This window comes from Larimichthys crocea, chromosome I, assembly GCF_000972845.2.
Source record: "Larimichthys crocea isolate SSNF chromosome I, L_crocea_2.0, whole genome shotgun sequence".
Lineage (NCBI taxonomy): Eukaryota > Metazoa > Chordata > Actinopteri > Sciaenidae > Larimichthys > Larimichthys crocea.
In genome coordinates, this window is record NC_040011.1 from 38,999,099 (window position 1) to 39,020,762 (window position 21,664).

Sequence of the window (21,664 nt, forward strand, 5' to 3'; positions counted from 1 at the left end):
ACCAAGCATTTGTCTGATTCACCCAGTCTCTCGAACATAATATAGATATATAGATTATATATATATTATATATATATATATATATATATATACACACATACACACATTCAGTAACAGCACCTTATGATTATCCGCTGTGCTTACATGTCACCTTGCTTCCACCCACACACTCAAAAACATTGTACTGACTTTGACTGCACCTGTTTCAGAGCCTGTCATTTTGAAGTATTTTTAAACAATGGGCTCCTTTTGAAAAAAAAGAAACACGAGACAAAAAACTCAAACGTTTGATATGGGCATCTCAGCTAGAAAACATCCCGTGGACAACAATGCATCGGCACCCCGGAGTGCCGGTAATGACTTCTCTCTCCGTTTGAAATGGATGAATTTGCATAGGAGAAGCTCTTTAGGTGTAATCTGTAAGAACCTCAAGCAATCTGAGAGAACAAATGTCTCCCCCCATCACGATCAAATGTAGAAACATTTACAGGATGATACAGCTGTTGTGAATTCTCACCTAAAGTTTCCACGTTTGCCTGATGCAACATGATTTCCTCCTGTTATTTTAAATGTGTGTGGGCCTCTTTGATGTCACCCCCAACAGTTGTAAATCCTGCTCGAATCTAGAAGATAAGGATGAAACCAGTGTTTTTTTTTTCCCCTCCCTGTCCACACCTTTCCAGTTTTATGTTTTGAAAAGTGGGTTGAAACAGTTAATGTGTGATTAATTCGCTAAATATATTGGAAGCTCAGGGTCTTTAAACACCCCCCTCCATAAAATAACTCTATTTATGCATACCAGAAGATTCTGTGTTGCACGCCATAAAATGGAGGACCACTGCCTTTTGAGTGATGCTGAGGATCTGGCTGAAGGCTTGTCTGGGGGCCACGGGTGTCAGCTCTGCTGCAGTACAGAGCTGCAGCTCCTAAACAAAAAGCACTCGTGCTCCCTCTCCCTCTCTCTCTCTCTCTGTCTCTCCCTCTCTCTCTCTCTGCAGCCACCGTCGTGTCTGGATGCCAATAATCAGTCACCTTGGTTATAAGGACAATAATACCGTTATAATTAGTTGTAGCAGCGTGGCAGGATTTTAATACGCAGACTCTACAAAGGTGACTAACTGGACTGTGTTTGTTTCAACAGCATCGGGTAATTCTAGTTTTGTATTCCTTTTAATGTCGGGGGGGAGAAAACCACACTAATTATGCTTTGTCCTTTATCATAATGGCCTTTCATCGTGAAACACCCTCTTAATTTCTCTGCTTTCCCCTGCGGGGCAGTTAAATCATTCCAGAGGAGGAGCCTTTACGCATACCAGGAATGTATAAGTCTGTATCAGCATGGACCTACCGCTCCACGCTCGGTTGAAAATCCTTGTTCACCTTTATGCAGCACAATGCACAAGACGAGTCAAGTTCAGGAACGTGAAATAAAAGAGTTGTCCTCAGTGATGTTTTTCGGATGTTGTTCTGGTTTCAACATTTTGTTTCATTGAGCGTGAAAGCAGATGAGCGTTCCATTTCTTTCTGTTTGCAGGTGTGTGTGCATGGAAATGTGCAATCACAAAACATTTAAATTATCAAAAACAATCATCTCGGTTCCTGATCTCTCCTCAGTAGCTGTAAACAATGCGGATGATTCCTAAATCTCTAATAGCATCATCACGTTTTTGACATAAAGCCTCTTTTACTAAATATGCATTTGACTGAACTTTATTTCTTTTATAAACCTACTACAAAATGTCTCTCCATGTGACTCCGATAACATATCCTGTGATTCTTTTCCTGCTTTGAAGTCTGGTCAATGTCTCGGATGATATTTCTGTTGATGTTTCTCACAGAGGCGAGCAGCACATTACCCACAGGTCTTACCTCATCGTGTGCAGAGAAGCAGCATCATTTACTTGTTTTGTGAGAATATTAACAGCAATATCACGGCTGTTAGGACTGACATTTCCATCCCAGAATCATGACATTTGAGCATGATGGGAGTGGAATGTAAAAGTGCTTTAAGTTAAAGATGGTTCTCGGTTTAAGAATAATGATAGAGTAGTTTATGATCTTTCAGCCACAGAAACCACTTTACTAAATATTACTTCATTCAGCTGTGCGACAAAAGCATTTGTCTCTCGGTTTTATCTAACACTTTTTTAGTTGTGTGTGTGTGTGTGTGTTGATTTCAACCAACAAACAAAATCATATTATCTATCCGTTATTTCAGTTTGGACCTGTCTGCATGGATGGGCAGCCTTGTAAAGAAATTGTTGTATATGAAAACTGTGGGACATGGTCTGTTACACTGTATATTGTGTTTAAAATATGCCTCTTTCATATATTAAAGGATTTATGATAACGAAGGAGTGTTTTCCTTTTTAACCCAAGCAAGTGTTGTATTTAAAAGGGAATTATTGTAGTTTTTACTCTTTATGTATTTGCCCTCTGTAGTTATCAGTTAATTTGCAATTTAATAACACTTATAAATGATTTATACGCAGAATGATCTATCAGAATGCTTCATTTTACTTTTGATGCTTTCAGTACACAGTGCTGATATTAGTTCTGTACTTGAACATTTTGTACACGGGGTTTGTACTTGTTACAGAATATATTTTTTTTATTGTCTTTTAACCAAAGATCTGAATACTTCCTCCGCCCACTGAACTCTGAGGAAAGGGATTAAAGACCATGCACTGACGGTAATTGTCCCAGTTACACTGGAATGTTGTTTTTCAGGTTTCCTGTGATTAGAAAATGCTTTAATTTATCATATGACTCATGAGTCAGCCAATAGAGGGAGACAAATAGTGACACACTTCTGCTGTGACTTCATCTTTTAATCCTATAAGGCAGCAAATGTAATGGCAAAAACTGCTAATGAAATTAAGATATAGTAAACAAAAGCAGGCGAACGGCTTCGCTCTCTGTTATGTTTTCAGCATTAGCGGGATTTGGAGAGCAGCTCGAAGCTCTACGCATCCACTCAGTTCATCCGTTATTACTGCTCTGCCTTAAGATGTTGAGATCAAAGAGAATAATTCTCCAACAAAATGAATCCATCAACTTCAGACTCATCTCAAAGATGAATCAAAGCAGGACGCGCAAAGATTGAACGACTTAATGGACACAAGCTGGGGTGCTCTGTTTCACAGTTTCGAGCCACAGGGCGCGGCAACAAAATGATAATGTGTAAACCTAACCATCCCTGAAAATCCATGAATTTAGTGTCGTACCTGTTTACATAAAGCACGCAGCTTCATGACCACAAAGACAGCTACTGCAGCTGAGCTTCCTCCTATTTGATTTGATTTAAAGCAGCTGCTACCATAAGCATTATCTGTCCAATAAATATGACTGGCTTTGTGTTTTTATCTGCACAGGAAACATCATGTACTCTAGGCAGCAACAATTTACTTCCATTAATCCACGCAGCAGTTTATCATTCAAAACCAGACTGTTTAATGTTATTTAAAGAACAGTTCAGAGATAACGCTTCTAGATATACACTCCATTCTCTTTATAAGTGAAGATTAAACATTTATTCACCAGATTGTATCATAGATCTTCAAGGCCACACCACACACTGCTGTCTCTTTACTTTATAGCTGCGGCTGCTACTGTAGCTTTTCTTATTGTATTCTGCTTCGAGTTTTATTCAGCCGTGCTAATGCATCTCACCTCGACAGACACACAGCAAATGTTCTGTCACATGTTGGCACCTTGTTGTTTCCATGTAGTTCACTTTAAAGACGGTCCTAATTGAATCCTGAAACCATGAGCCGCTGGTTTGTAGATCTGTGAAATTGCAGTGAAGTCAGAGACCAATTGGTGTGCAAATGAACAAAAAAAAGCTCCTTCTGTCTTGAGGGTGTAATCTTAGCTAAAGCATACTTTAATTTCATCACTTGATAATCTATTCTGTTTGTGGTTGACTGAGCACGCTGATGTATGAAGTGTCAACAGCATTTTGCTTTACAATTACTGATTTTGAATGCGCTGTCATAAAAAATGATAATATGAAATGATCAATTTAAACTAGTTGTCAAGTGTGCTCTCTCATTTTCCCTTTTTGAATTGCTTTTTCTCTCAGCAGAAACACAAAGCATCAATAATAGATGGCATATACTGATGCCCATCAAACCAAAGACACCAACCCTGCGGGTTAAATAGATATACTTGATAAAAGATGAGTTATAATAAATGCCTGCAATGCCAGCATAAAGATATATGATAGAGAAAATGCTGTGCAGCATGTGTAATAAAAATACATCATTATTTATAAGCTGCATGACTTATAAACCCACATACCTAATCACAGACTGTACGGTCTTCGTAATTACTTTAGTTTTCTTACCCTGTTCTGACTTTTCTTTCTTTAATGTCATCTACAAGGCAGTCACCTCCTTCAAGGCTGCTGCTTCTCAACTAAATACTCAAATATTTTCCTTTGTTTGATCTCCACCGTTGGGGAACGTGTTCCCATGAGATACTGTTAAACAAAGATTTGTGTCTTGTCTGAGAATTTAAGATGTGAATGAAGACGAAAGCAGGATACGGTGGAGATATAGGTCATGTTTTACTGCCACATAGTTTCGAAGCGACGTGACACCGTGTTTGGCAGATCTCCTCAGGCAATGATAGAGACTTTTCTTCATTTGGAGGAAGGGTTGTAAATCAGTCCTTTGTTTTGTGTTAGTGCATGTGAAAATTAAAAAAACGGGTTTTCCGAGCTTCTTCTTACTGCAGGCTAGGTGGTAAAGAAGCATTCCTAAAGTCCCTGCCAATATCATTCATAGCTACAGCACCGACACTTTAACCTGCTGTTCAGGATCTTCTGTAGTAGTCCAATCGGGACCACCTATAAGAAACAGAAGCTGTATTTTTCTTTTTCATACTTGCATAGTCGTGTTTCTGTGTCACATTTTTATATCTTAAAAACACCCAAATCAGTTTTGCTAACTGGTACACATCCTGTGAGATTTTAATGATTGGATTTGCTTAATGTTTTAACTAAATAACTTCTGTTGGTATAAATACTGAAATATTGAATAGTTAATAAAACTTTAGTGCCATGCCTGGTTCAAGGGGATATAAATGATATTTTTTGCTTGAAATACAACATTTACAGTATTTGACTGAAACAAATAAAGTGAGTTGCGTTATTTTTATTTCAGAAAAGTGATAAAAATGTGGCACTTTTTTTTCAAAATGCGTTTACTTTCTTTGCCTGTACAGTGTTTAACGACATGTCATCTCCACTTCTGCAGGTATTAGACTGCTGCTTTCACCTTCCTTTTCTAAAGATGACGTTGGGTGACTAATGTGTCTGATTAAACGGCTCCCTCGAGTGGAGAACCGTCAGCCTGTTGAATGTGAAAAAAGCGAGTGAGTTACCAGCTAGTTCCACGAGGTGCTTTGCATTTAAACTGATTTCTACCTAAACTGTTTTGATTTTGTCTATTGATAAGCCAATCAGAAACCGACAACAGTTTGCTGTCCGGTAGAATTATGACGTTTTCTTCACAAGGTGATGAGGCCTGTCCGGTGTCCAAAGTATGCTAGACACAGACCAAACAAAAACTGTGTTAAATATTAATCTGTCTGCTCCTGTATACTTTATTCTTCTTGTAACCTGCAGACTTTGTGTTGCTCTACCAAGGAGTGCATAAACCTTTCAACATTTAAGTAAATCTTCAGAATTGTTTGTGTTTTTTCCCCACACTTCATTACACTATAGATATGATCATGTGAATTATAGCTGTGGTTAGGTTGGTCTTAGTTATGTACGACTGCAGCCCTGTAGGTTTTCTGACTCATTGCAAAGCCCTGGAGCCTATACATGTGTGTTTACGATCTCACCAAGTTGTCCTTGGCCGAGCAGCTGAGTTAGATCCAGAGAGTTTGTAATTAGCCACTTAAAGAGTTCGTTAGAGGACCTGAGTAGCCTCTATTTGACACTCAGAGAAGAAAAGCCTGTTCCTAAAGTTGTGTCAGTCAGTGAAATCAATCTGGATTCAATGATGGTTTGAAGTGGGAAAAGCTGGTGTAAATGAGGCGATTAGCAATTTAAAAATACAGCGTTCGATTTCAAATGTTTATTTATGTTAATTAAATTTTTTGTGTGATAAATTCAAGTGAATTAACCTCATGTACAACATTTAACCCCCGCCCTTACTTCTGTTCCTGAGAAATCACAACATAAATATGGTTACACCCTTTCATGAAGCATAGAAATTCTTCCCTTTGGCTCAAACGGGAACGAACACACACAAACTTTAAAATACTTTGCCTACCAAAGATAAACCAATTGATCTGAACAAGAACCAGACATCCAACAACACCTCATTAAATGGCAGTGGGAAATGTTCCTGTGGTTCTTCACGAGGGAAAAGACCATGTCGCCCTCCAGACAGGGCTTTTAGTCCCGCTGGCAAGGACTGCAATTGATTTTACTGAAGCGTTCTCCATAGCTAACTATCCCTTCCGAACTGTCAAAGGCGCCCTTTCAGTAGCAGGTGACGTCACATCTGCGTCAGCTAACTTGGAGAAACAGACATCACATGACAGTACTCAGCTCCTCGCCTTTTCATGTGGTGTGTTAAAGGCACTCTTTCAGAAAAACCAGCAGCAACCGAGGGAATTATTGACACAGATATTGCTAGAAATATAATTCTTTGAAGCATTTGGAAAGAAACATGATTAGATTTGATCTTTGAAGTGGCATGCTCCTTCCTGCTTGTTAACAACTCAGAATTTCATCTAAAAATAAAAACTGTTTGCTTTTTTATGAAAAAAAAATCTTCAAGCTTTCTCCTCACATGATCTACTACTCCGGATATTTCAGGCTATGGCCTCCTCTCAGACAAGACCGACATCAAATGATGTCATGATGTTTAAGCGTTGTGCCGTTTGTTGTGCTCCAACAGACCTGATTGGTTGATGGCGTAATTGAATGAGTCCCTGTAATTACCTGAAAAACAGTGATTAAATCAGAGCTCAATTTAATTAATGGCAAGAGGGATTATGGCCGAGGCACAAAACTCACGGCAGTGCTCTTAATCTGCTGGCACCTCAGTCGCAGGAGCACGCCGTGGACTAAAGTTGAAGGAGAGAGCTTCTCAGGCCAACCATAATTCACCCAAGAGGCTCTGCTTTAAAGACAGAATCACACAAGAGCTAATTGCATGTCAGCCATTTTTAGCTGGAATATTTATCTGCGCTCTATATATTTATGGTGCTTTCAAGGCGCTCGACAAGAAGAGTACGATGTATGTTTAAGTGTAGGCGTGTGTGTGTGTGTGTGTGTATTGCATTTATTACATGGTAACTTGTTTCTGTTTTCATTAGTGCTATGGTTAAGGCTAGTGCAATGATTAAAGCTGGACTTTGATTGTTTGAACGTTACTCTCCAGAAAATGAATAGAATGAAAAGAATAGTTTGACATTTTGGGAAATATTTTTATTTTCTCTCCGGTTCAGAAGCTAGTTGCACCAGCAAGACTCAGTAAAACCACAAATGTTTTGTAGGAATTAAACAAATTAGATAGATTAGATGTTAATGAGTGAACTTTAGAGCTACTGTCATGTGAATTTACTATTGGATAGATAGCCATGAAATCTTGAACAAACATTAATGTTCCCACTCAGGATAAATCATGATTAATAATCTCCTCTGATTTTTCACATAGTGGCACAGGAAGCTCAAATTTATCCAATACTTTGGATTATGCCAAATGCTTATAAAACTGACGACATATTTGTTTTTTTAGGTTTTACAACTTCCTCCTCAGTGCAGAGTAGTGAGTCAGTGAACACAGTAAACGTTATGCCTGGGCCTTTTCTCAATGACTTCATCCACAGGTTTCTGTAGCGCTGATGTGAAGCTGGTGGTTCTTATCTCTGCCGGACTGCCTCCACCGGCTACAGACTAATCTAAAAATGGGCAAAGAATGAAGTCTAGTTGCAGTCAAAGCTGCTACGCTCTTAATTATGTATAACTTTTAGCCTTAATATAACTTAAATAGTACAAAGTACAATTGTCATGAATGGTGAAATTATCTATACAGCCTTACAGAGCCACTAGCATGTCTTCAGACTGTCAGCGCCAGAGGTATTGTACAATTTTAATGGCAATCATTTGTGGTGGTGGTGATGATTATTATTTAAAATACTTACTCTTCTTGAAAAGAGATCAAATTTAAGAAGCACATAATCACTCAGAGCCAGGCTAGCTGTTGTCAGTCTTTATGGCAAACTAAACTAACTGCATTCTGCGTCTATCTTCATATTTACTATACAAACATGAGAGTCTTCTCATCTAACTCTTAGCAGCAATGTTACAAAGCATATTTTTAAGGTGTTATGATTGCTATCGGGAAAAAAAATAAAATAAGCCGATGTGTGTGTTTGCATGTGAGGTACAGTATGTACACAGACATGCAAGAAGTAAATAGACACCTTCATTCAAATTCAAATTAAAGGTGTCTATTTACTTCTTGCATGTCTGTGTAGATGCTGTGGTTACTACCTGCTGAGACAATCTGTGCAAGGAGTGTGCGCCCTTATTCCCCCAAAGCACACAATTTAACACGTTCCCTCTGAGTAACTAGAAAGGTCTTCAAGAGTACTAAAGAATTAAAGTCTAGAAGTGAAGACCTTGAATTGTGTTAATTAACAAGTTAATGGTCGCCTTTCTGGGATGTTAATCGTGTCAAACTACACTATGAAGAGATCGGCTAATGGCACCGTGAAAATGGCTAAAGTGTAGAGCAATGAGAGTCCCTTACACACTTCATGTACCAAAGAGTTTAAGCTTTATTTAGCATGAAATGTAGAATCATATCTACACAACCGTATGCTCATAATCACATCATTCCTCTGTATATCATCAAGGCAAGCTTACGTAACGCGTGCAGCTGCCAACAAGTCCTACTTAATCATGTTAGTGAGAGACGGGTTCTTCGATACCTAAGACCTCTTCCTCACACTCTTTAGATTAGATGTGTTTATCTCCAACCTTAATATATGTTACAACAAGGAAATTTAATCACACTCCTTCTGAGTTTGGTTTCAGAGAACTCCTGGACTGATGGACACTGTCGCTGAGAGCAACAACTGTTTCGTGTCTCCTTTGTGTGTGTGTGTCTTCTTGTCCAAACACTGCAGCAACCTTGCTGAAAGAGACCTTTGTAGTTGTCAGGATTGGCAGAGGGGGGGTGAAGAAGCACATGTAGGACTGCACAAAGGCATTCACAGGGTCACCGACCCAGACAACAGTCCTCATCTTGACTTTGTTAGTGGAGAAAATTTGCCAATATTTATCTTTTGATTTGCCATTTATGGGAACCATTAAGTGCCATTCATTATTTGAGCAGACACTGTTCTAAAACTTTCTGCCGTATTACATAATCTTCATCAGAAGATTGGCCAGATGTCATGGCTTTAAAGTTAACATGAAAGAGAAGCACTCAGGGAAAAAATAGAAATCTCATGACAACTGGGCAAGCTCCATTGAGATCAAGATCATGCCATATAAATAGCTGCTAAGTGGCATTTGCAGTGACCGATGTCAAAAGTGAAGCTCAACCACTTTGCTGTTATTTGTGGCATCCGGATGTATCTCATTATTACTTTCCACCTAGTATGATGAGTTGATAAGTTGGTCATCAAATGTGCCTCCCTGCAAACCTCCATCCAGCTATCTAATGGCATGTCTGAACCTCCCATTACTCCTTTATTTGTATGGTATTTTTGGGTTCATTGAAAGAAAAGTTATTTGTATATTGAAGATCACTTTTTTAACCTGATTTCCAGCTTGTGGTTTTATAAAGAACTCTTCGATTGGAGTAGGATTTTTCATTTTGTTTTATTACTTAAACTACATATAAGTATTATTTTTTAATATTTAAACTTGTATCCTTTATATTTACTTTTCTATTTCTTACTTACCTGTGTGCTCTGATTGATTTTCATTCATTGCACAGCTGTCTTATGGCCTTATGAGTGTAGCTGCACACATTGTTTGTGTATGTGTCAAAGAAATCCTTTGAATCCTTTGTGAAATCTATATTTCTGTAGCACCTTTCTAGAGCAGACACAACGAACTGCACAAAAGACCAAAGCAAATCAGCAACATATATACAGTAAGAAGACAGTACTCTCCAATAATGCTGAACTTTTTACATATCTTTACTGTCATTTCCCATTTTCACCTGAAGTATTACCTGCACTTGTAAAAAAAAAAAAATCTTGGCTGAACTTGTTGAGCCTTGTTAAAAAACAATCCATAACATTAAAAATGCGCTTGCGTGCCTGGAAACAAGTCATTTTTATAATACTTCTCTGAAAAGTTGACTTTTCACCAAGATAAAGTTCAACTGTTCATTCCTCTCAGTCGCAAACACGTCATAAAACTGACGCGCTTACTGGCTGCTGCATTATCAGCAGCATACATTGAACACAGCTGAACCTACACTCACCTGTCATCAGCTTGCCAAGGCCGTTTGAATGATGTGCGGTTAACAATCTATATGCTAAATGATGTACTGTATTTCCACATGAGTACACCAGCCTTGGCTGTGTCATTACTGTTGGCCGTATTTATTTCTTTAAACCTCAGAGCAGATTCGTGCGTCTGTACCTAATAAACTGGTCTGCTGATTTTTGCTGCCAAAACTCTCATCTTCTGGCTTTTTATTACTTCCTGTGCTCTGAGCCAGTAGCTTGAACCATATTCTCCACTGTAAGCATCATAACATGAACAGTATGTTCTCTGGCAAGTACGCTATAACCACGGCTACTGAGGATCCTTCATGCAAATTATCTTGCTGTCTAAAGCCAAGGCTAGGACCGCTGAGGACAAACAGAAGCTGACCTTTTTTTTCCGTTGCTACACTTGCTTCAAATCTGTTCCCGACTTTGTGCGGCGGTCGGGGCAATACAGAGTTTAATAGAAAGTAGCACACAAACAACACCAAGAAACTTTGAGAAACATGTAGTTATTGGCAGTAAAGGTCTTTACTTCCAGCGCGCCCTGTGTAAGGCCTCAGCAGGAGTCCCTCTCAGCATGACAAACACCCCATACGCCTGGCTGTGCGTATGAAAGCATAAAAGTGTTTTTCAGCGCCGAAATTGAAAGTCGAAATCGATGTCCAGATTTAGTTTTGATATGGCTGAGGGTTGTCATACCACATTAAGATGGATGCCCTGTGGGAGGTGTTGCAAGGAAGTGTGATGAGGAGGATCCTTTCCTCCAGGAGCAGCTAATCAATATGCCTCTCAGACACTCTCTTTCTCAGGCTGAGCACCACTTCTTTTCTTTTCTTTTCTTTTTTAACACTGCTGACACAGTTCAATTAAACTTGTGATGCAAAAAAAAAAAGGTTGGATTCGGTGGATGGAACTGAGTCTAACTCATTTCGGTTTCAGTACACTCAAGCACTTCCCCGCTCTTTAATCTACATCTCACATCTTCCTTAAAAAAAGATGATCAAAACAATTAGGTTATGATGCATCTGCCCTTGAATGTAACCTAATCTCTCTCTCATAACTGGTTTGTCTGAGTTTCTAAGCGCGTGTGCGTGTGTGCATCACAAATCACACCTCGCACAGTGCAGTTGCATCCTTTGTCATCACTCCGTCAGCCGCGGTCAGAAGGCGACAGAACAAGTGTGGGAGTGATTATATTGAGGTGCCTCAGGGCAGTACACAGGCACCTGATCAATATTCAATCACAGTTATTTCACCCCACATTACCATCCCACACAGGGCTGCTCGATGACTGGGAGGCCCGGTGCCGCTTATTGAGACTGAGAATCACTTAATCAGAGCAAGTAACTGATTCAGTGGTGTCAATAATGCATGTTAGCTGATGTTTGTGAAGCAGGTGGCTCATATTCTGCTGAGTCTTTGATCAAATATGACAAATTAAAGAGGATTCTTCCCACACCTTCAGGATATGAGACAGATCATTTTTAGTCACTGTGCCAGCGTGTGGTTATGAGGGTGATGAGACAAGATGTGTGATATATAGGGATGGGAATCGAGAACCGGTTCTTGTTGAGAACCGGTTCTTGTTGAGAACGTGTGTTTCAATTCCATGGAATCGCTTGGCAGTTTATCTAACGATTCTCTTATCGATTCCAGAAAGCACGAATTACGCCACGTGACTTACGCAAGTTTGGCATGTGCAGTGCAATCAGTAGTAAACGATGGCACCCACTCGGTTCAAACGCTCCAAAGTTTGGCTGCTTCTTACCAAAAAAAGTTGGCAACAGGGCGACTTGCAATCATTGCAAAGTGGAGATAACAGGGAGGGATCACGACGAACGTGCAGAAACATTTGCGCACACAACATGCAATATTTTTAAATGAATGTCGTGTTTTTGACACGCTTCGGACTGGAGATGAATCTCAACCTAGCAGCAGCCAGGCTGCGGTTACACACTGCCTACCATGTTAGCGCGATGTGCTTCTTGCCACAGTTACACATCGTTACTAGGCTGTGGGACTCTTTTGACCTCGCTGTTGGTTTTGTAAGGTTGTGATACTTCTAACTAAACAAAGTTGATGCTGATCAAACTGTTTGTTCTCCTTTTTTTCCCAAATGAGAATCGATAATGGAATCGGAATCGTAAAAATCTTATCAATTCCCATCCCTAGTGATATATTAGTTAGATATTAGCTGTGGATGGATTGATGGATGGACGGACAGACGGATGGATGGATGGAGAAAGTTGTACTTGTAGATGTTTGTGCAAACTTTTTATCAGGAGAACTTTTGTGGCAAGGACAGTTTGTTGTGAAAATGTTGTCACGACCCGGCTCTAGAGCCATGACAAACACACAAGGGAGACACGGATTGAAGGCCAAAATGGAAATGATTTAGTGTAAAGAACTAAACAAACATTTTTTACCAAAAACAAACCAAAGAAACGATGGGGTGTGTCAATCAGTCAATCAGTGGTGAAGGTGCATGTATGCATGAATGAAAATGTGTAGATGTGAGATGTTGGGTGCCATAAGAACAAAGAAAACCAAAAACCATGAGGCAGCCTGGAGAGGTGGATGGAGCCTGCCAGAGAGTGAGAGAGAGAGAAAGAGAGTTAATGGGTGGAGCTTTATACTCTCCCTAACTGGGGCCCAGGGGTTTCCACCAATCAGCTGGGTATTGGAGCACACACTCAATTATACAGGGAACCGTCACAATGTATATATATAGTAGTATTTTTTTTCTTTTTTGGTTGAAGGGTCACTCTTGACCTTGTATTTAACACGTTTAAAACTCACAAAGTTTTTTTTGAGACACTCAAAGGACAGATTTGGAGTTAACAATCACTTTAAAGTAGTAATAAACACCAAATGAGAATTAAAAGAAGAGTTAGAAGAAAACAGAGGAATCTTAATGCCTGCTTGCGAAACCTGCCAAAAATGTCAGGAGCTTTCAGTGACCTCTCACAGAGAATTAGCAGACAGATTTTCATGAAGCTCTTGATGATGACAACTGGATTATCACAGACGACTGCGCAAATTTCATTCGCTAATGAAGGCCTGTAAACTCCAAAAGAAAGCCAACAAGGGGACCTTGAGTCAAATAAAATTTTTATTTGATTGCCTTGTTCATTCATCAGACTTCGGTCCATCTGGTTTATTAGCAAATTAAACTGGTTATTTGTTTTTGGAGTATTTATTTGCTCCTTCGTGGAGATGCATCTTTAAGGAGTTAATCATGTCTTTTGATGATTTTTACAGATTTTCCTCATCTAAGATCTGATGTTTTAGTATTTTCAACATCTTTCCATACCATACCCAAATAACAATTAGCTTTGGTTGGCCAACATTTACAAACCGTGATAAATTCACCACTTGGACCTGCTACACAGCCATATGGACCTGCAGTCATCTCACAATGGGAAACAGAGCAGAGTGTCAGAGAGAAACACACTTTATGATCTGATCATCAGAGATATTATGCAAGACACTGATAAGTCGTATAACAGTCCTGGATCAGGGCGAAGCAGCAGCTTGGATCACCCCCTTCAGCCTATTTGTTAATCTTTATTCCTTTTGTGAATTCACTTTTTGCCATTTGGATTTAATTCGTAAACAAAACAACACACTGCTGCCATCTGCCTCGGTTTCTGCTCACCTCGATTAATCTTCACTCCACGACGTTGAACTCATACCAATCATCTTAGCCGTGCTCTCTTTTTGGGCACAGGATTTTGTGCAGCACTCGGGGTCACAGAAAACAAAATACATTGGAAAGAAATTAATGTAGTTCACATACAGTTTCCCATAGAGACAATCACGACTGCCATGTTACATTCGCTCTTTGTTGATATTATTGGACCATGATGGATCTAATAACCTTGTTTACTTGACCTTTCCTGAAAACACTGCCGAGCAGCTTGCTGTTGATTTTGTCTGACTCCTCGCTGTGTGCTTTGTTAGAATCACAAAGTGACTTACACTTCTCTTGTGAGTATGATTTTCCTGAAAGCCTTCATGAGACCACAGTAGAAATTTTATCGATCCTTAAGTCATGCGGGAATTACACAAAACATTCATTCAACAAAGACTATCGGGCTTTGATTCGTAGCTGCGGATTCAGTCTGAACGAGGCCTAGAGGAAGGTATGTATCAATACAAGGCCGGTCTTTATGTCTAAATGAATGGAGGGCATGCTTTCAGGTTTGTAAGCCAAGTTCAGTGCACAAATGGCTTCCAGTGTTGGTCATTGATGCGAACAATGAACTGCATCCCAGCAGCTTTGTCACTTTCCTGTAATCTCACGATAGTGTTTTCTATTAACCACATCAATCCCACGTTCTTTCTCCAAGGCATTGTTAATTTTGGATGACATGAAAGAGGTTTCCCTTTAATAGTCACACTTTGCCTGTGAGTCTATTATTATACAGTACACAGTCTATTTCATGTTTTGGTGCAAATAATAGCAGCCCTGCTTCTCCATGAGCTTTCTTTATTTTTCCACTTTCATGTCAAGTTCAAGTTTATGATTAAGTTTGCCTGTCATTGTGGACAGTGATGAACTGTTATTGATTTATTCAGATGTATCATTCTTTAATGATGATTGTGTTATTGTTAGTGCCTGTATGTCTTTCACGTTGTTTGCTTGGACCTGTTATTTAATCCAATCGAACGCGTACCTGCAAAGAGAAAAAGCAATGCAGAAAACTGGAGATTGTAAATTTGATAAGTAAACCGGAGCCAAGTTGTACTCCAGAGAAAGAAAGAAAAAATGTCTTAGTAGTACCACATTTTTATGAAGCATTTACATGACACTGTGGAATAATTTTTACAGACCTTTATGAGCTGTAAAAGTGATACAAAGCCCCTTTAGTGCTTTAAAAAGCAGCATTTAATATAAGAGCCGGCCACATAGGCTCAAAGAAAAGTACCAAGATCTAACTACTGGAAAGAAGTTTGAGCCTTATAATAATGCAACATCGCGTATGATCTACAGCACAGAGAAAGCTGTTTAGCATATTCAGAGTTGGTGACTTGCACCTCAGCACTCCGCACACTCATCTGTCTTGTAAAAGCATGCAGTCAAGTCGTGTTGCAGAGGATTTGTGGGCCTATTTAAAGTCCAAATAAAAGCAACAAGTGTTCACTCGCTTTCCGTAAGCAGTCACAAGACCTCAACCCCCAATGAACATCTTAGGGACCGTTTGAGAAGGAAAAACATCCAGACATCACAAGACAGTCTCTGGGATGCTCTAAAAGAGAGCTGGAATGCAAGCTTTCAAAAATCTAAAGAACTGGTGGAAAAAATGTGCGAGTGCACGTGAGCTCTGATAGTGAAATCGATTTTTTTGAAAAACCCAGACCAGTATCACTGACTGGCTGAGACGGCGAGTAGAAATCAGATAAATGGCTGTATGTAAAGACCCCTGAGGCACATCTGTGATAGAGTGCTATATAAATAAAACTGACTTGACTTGTATGTAATCCAGGTTTCCATGCTGTGTCCACAGTGATGAAGATAAACCTTTCCTGGTTGGCCCTCTATCCAAACAGCTTTTTTTTAAAACACACTCGAGAACCGAAATCTTTCAAATCACTCACCAGCATGAATGAATCTGACAACACACCGTCTGCCATTATGTAGGTGATAAAAAAAAGAGAGCATTCAGAAAACACAGATGTATGCCTGTTATCTTTCACAGACCTGTTTTTTTTTTACTTTTGTAAAGCAACAACATGAACAAGCCTCCAGCTGCTCCTTGTGATCATTCATTTTTTATTTTCTTATAGCTGATCACACAATAGAGGTGATGGCATGCTGTGTCTTTATGCTGGCAGATGACTACATCAGTATAAAGCAGCGTTTTGATTGAGGATCTCGATGCAGCAGGTAGTGGGGGTAGGTAGCATTAATAAAGCCTGACAGGTTCAGTTCATTTTACAGTTCTGCAGTTGTCTGAAAATAAAAACAAAACAATGTGTCAAAGAAAAACAGTTGTACTCAACACAAGAGGTTTGTGATCATGCAGAGTTGGAGGTGACCTGCGGAGAACACGCACCGAGTGGCTAGACTTGTTTGTCAAAATTGTTGGATTGTTGTTGATTTGACCCCGACTCCTGACCAGGTTATGGCCGCAATGCCAACTGAAAGATGAGGATGCAGGAGATGTTTAATCATTTCTATTTTGTATGGAAAGTAAACTTTTGAAAGCACCACGATGACCTTTGAAATGTGAGAAAATGGATAAGTCTCCACATGACATCGACTAGACAGACTTTTTTTTATCCACATTTTGAAACCTCTTTTTATGCAATAATCGGATTTCTTGTGTGCATGCAAATAAACACAGTCACCAATTTGGTCCTGACAACAACACCAATGATTTCTATCAGTGGTTCAGTCTTAAGAAGCACATCAGTCACAGTTTGCTTCCTCGTGGCACTGGCCTGTTGGATTCATTACATTCTTGCAGTGTGGTGCCGAAGGGTATTATATTAAATCCACATTCTTGAGGCCTATGAGTGTCTTGATTAATTTGCACTCTAGTGGAAACCTTTGCTGAAGATCAAGATCGAGTCAGATCATGACAGTCCTCTTCCTTACACCTGGAGACATAACACGTCTGTTTTTTTATTCACACTTTCTTTTACTGTCATACCAGCTGCCAAACAACTCACCTAAAAAACTAGGCACACGTACAGCTGCCGCCCCTGTTCATAATCCTCATCATCTCCCCAGCATGCACCTGTTCGCTCGAGTCTACGTTCCCCTGGGGGTGGGGGAGTTATTATTGCTTATGGGAAGCATCGAGGTCAGAACGAGTAAGGGAGAACACAGTGATCACCTTCTCTGTGTCAGACAAGGCAGGCGTGCGTTGATCACATGAGCAGTGTGGATTTACCGAAAAGGTGAGACTTGTGTCTTTCCATATTTTTCCAATTAAAAAGAAACAGCTCAGTATTTCTGCTATCGCTACCTTCTCTGTGGCAATCGACTCTTTGCTCACCGGTTCCTACTGAAGATGTAAATCTGTAACAATGTGTCACAAATACTGAATATATTGCCCAAAACAGATGGGTGCTGTAGTGTTTGGCAAATGTTACTCACACAGGAGGGCATGTTGTGCACATTATTTAAGGGATTTTGGCTTCAGATTAATACATATTTGGTCGTGTGGTATTTATAGCAGCAGGACTCAAAATAAACTACACTGCCCATGTTTATTGTAATGAAGGAACGGGTCAGTACGGCTCATCGATGTGGTTTTAATAGATTTTTGGACAATTGCAGAGCAGTGAAGACACATGTGAGGTGTTTGCGTGGGAGAAAATGTAGAATATAATCAGTGTTATCATATAATTAAATCAAACTCATAATGTATTATACCTCGAGTCATCTTTGGCCACACAGTTTAACAATACAGAAATAGAATTAATGTGAGGGAGAGTGTGTGATATTTGGATTAAGTTTGGGTGTGGACGGTGGATGAGCAGAAGTTTAGTAGAAGCCACCCTACTTCTACTCCCACAGGGTAATATTTTCAAGCGTAATATCAATGTCGTTGCGACAGCACTGTGCCACCGCAGCGTTTTAGCGTTAACAAGTGAAGTTTTTATAGTCAGCGATGGTTCACCAGCCATAATTCTCCACCCGAGCACCTTGAAAAGTGCTGTAAAACCAGCCCCACTTACTCTACATGCAATGATCGTCTTTAAGGTTTCAGCAGTGGAGCAATGAATTTGTCAGGTGTGCATCTTTTATAATCTTGTCGTGATGATGGCTAATGTTATAATGTAAGGGGACGGAAGAAAAAAAAAAGTTTGGCTTCTTCCCTGCAGACCTGAGACACAAAGTAAGGAATCCATAATTTGATTTATGTCGTCTCCTGTGGGACTCGGAGGGATTTGCTTCACTGAGGAAAGACAAGTCAGTACAAAGGAGAGGTGAGGAAAAAATTATGTAATTTATGTGTTTGCACAAATCATAAAAGGTTCTGCTGTCCAACCATTTTTTGAATCAGGACTGGAATGTGTTTTTTGTGCAGAACAGGTGTTGATTATAGCAGTGGATGCAAAGAGGAGGGAAAGATGAGATGCTTAAGCTTCATTAATGAGAACTGTCAACACACACGCTCTAAGATCTCACTTTGAACAGATGCTGAGAAGAGAAGAGAGACAAGAGAATAACTTTATTTTTCAACAAAAGAGGTTTCCATTCAAAATGACATTTTCCTCAGGAATGTAACATTACGAGTACGTTCATACCGTGGATGGAATTTCTACTACCTGCCTTCTTTTCTCATATTCATACACGTGTTTATGTTCTGATTTCATGTGGAGATTCAAATAAGTTTAATAGTTTAAAAGTTCAATACTGGTGTTCAGCAGTGGCGGCATTGGCGATTGTCCTTAGCTGATGCTGTCCTGCCGTTTTAATTCAATTTGCCATTTATATAATAAATTATCTTCTGGCAGGACTTAAAGGAAGAGTTTGACATTTTGGGAAATCCGCTTAATAACTTTCTTGCCAAGAGTTGGAGAAGATGGATAACGCTCTCATGTGTAGAGCTGCAGCCAACTTAGCTTATCTTACCATAAAGACTGAAAACAGAGGGAGACGGCTCTGCCTCGAGTTTAACAAACCTACCTAACATTATTACAACATTATGTCATGAAATATAAAAACTACACATGGAGTGTACATGATACTGCTAGCTCATGCACAGCAACTTCCTAGAGACTTTGTCTGATGCCTGGAAACTTCATGATGACAGCAACAGTGCTTCAGATTAGACAAACAACATGTAAATAGTGAGCTTTGGACAGAGTAGACTAGCTCTTTCTTCCCATCTCTTACTGTGTTCTATATTTAGGCCCATGTGCATTGGCATTGGCACATTAGCGTCACATATTTGCTGTGTCAGGGTGATCCAGTCCAAAGAGTAAGAACTGTCAAAGCTTTACTCAAAGCAATCACATTAAATAGGAACAAAAATTGCAAAATTGTTCAACTGTGTCCATAACTTTCAAATCAAATTAGACCGAGGATCTATAACTCCCAAAGCATTTTGGCCTTGCGACAGAAAAAAAAAAAAATCTATCATTCATAAAACTGCTGTGACGACACATTGATACTTTAGAGGAAATTTAATACAGTTTATAAAATCAGCAGTCGGAATCTAGAGTTGAGAATCAAAGTTAAGAATCAAACAAGAACCAAGGCTGAGTTTGAGGTCTCATCCAGGGTCACTTTAATGGATGATCGTTTGTTCTTTGTACCTCTGAAAAGCAGTCGACCCACTGACGTCTGCCTGCAAGAGGTCACATTAGTCACAGTATGTCCCATACCATCAGACAAACCTCGGTAGACTTCCACAACACCATAAATGACAGAATGTCTCATTTTCCTCTGTCCTTTCTGCTGCTTCACTTGGCATCCTCTAGCAGCCTGCTACAGTCATAAATAACTTAAGAGCTTGTAAAAAACACTGCAAAGAGCAAAGTCATAGTTTATCAAAGCTAAATCTTGGATATTACCTTTGCACCACTGAATGATTAAAAGCCTGAACGCCATTCAGGTATTACTTATGGTTGTTAAAGCAAGAAATAAGAACACTGGTGGAATAAATTAAAATGAAAGCAGTCTCTGGAAAACTGTTTGTTTGACAAAGCTTAGATTACTGACTATCAAAGTACAGGCTAAGTTTTTGGGAAAACAATTAAAAGTACACAAGTATACCACACAATAGCTATCTGTTTTTTTTTTTTAACCATCGATGTTTACATTCAGTGATAACTCATCCCACATTGGTTAATTATAGGTTATGGCATATACATTTTACCATAGACTACAACAGCCATATAAACTTTGACCAGTAGATACAGTAATCTTCACTTAAAAAAGTGACAAATATCAACAATACCAAACACTGAAAAGAGCCATATATCAAAATCAGAGCCAGATTAACCCACTGAGGCAAAAATAAGCGGTGGGCCGCCCCTTAGCTTATGAAAGTTAGTTTCTGATTATCTGATTACACTCAAATTTATTTAGGAACAGTGTAAACAGTTGTATAATGTGATATTTGGCTCTTGAGGAGGTGTCATTTTTTTTTACAAATAGATTCTTTTAGCTGCATTATGGGAGATGTAGGATCCAGAGTTTTGGAGCGAGACTAATACTAAGGATTAAAAAGTCAGAATATCTCAGCCTCTGTCTTTGGCACATCACTACAGTGCCCAGTTAAACGGTATTAAAACTAGATTTTCATAAATATGTGGCCTCGAGATCAGGTAAAAAATGCAGAAGCCACCTGCCTCAGTTCAGTTTATTTTGTGTTCATGTGAATATTGCCAAACAACATTGCATATTAAAATTTTTTCAGAGAAATAACCTAAGGCCACACGGCCCAGTTGCTCACTTTGCCCAGCTGGTAATCCAGCTTTGATCCGAAGAAAAAACAATGTCTACAATCTTTGCACACAGCACAGAGAAGAATAATATGACAGTATGGTGCGCCGCTTGAACGCATGGAGATGTTATTTGTGTACGGGACACACAGTACATCACATTTAGTGCTCCAGTGCCACTGTAAACACACTTAATAACTCTGGTGACTAAGGAAAATGTAAATATAATTTTTCCTGTACATTGCGTTTCACTTTTCATTATGAAAATGTACATAGCAAATGACATGATATCGATGCAAGAGCATTACCTGTCCTTGACAGTGTTTTTGTCTCTTTGTCTCTGCAGCATCACTGAATCTGTCATCTGGGTCCATTAGCAGAAAATAGGTCGTTGTCACAAAAGATGCTCTTCAAAGCTCGAACACATAAACAGCTGCTGACCAGTGTGAGTGATTAGTTTTACATTAAAAACAAAAAAAAACAGGCACCGCATAAAGAACAGTATACATTAAAACAACATCCTAACACCACCGCAGTACTCTTAAGATGAAGACAACCAACACTGTTTAAATCAGTACATATAACTATATGATTTCACCAAATCTTCTCAAACCTGTCTGTATTTGTTGAACCTGACAACAGGATGTTGAAATCATTGTAACTGCAGCTCAGGAGTTTTTACCAAAGAGAGAAAGAAGGAGGATCTATTTAGGATCAACTGTGTCACCACAAGCCTCTTCTGACAATCCTAAAATATTGTTGCTTGTCTTTA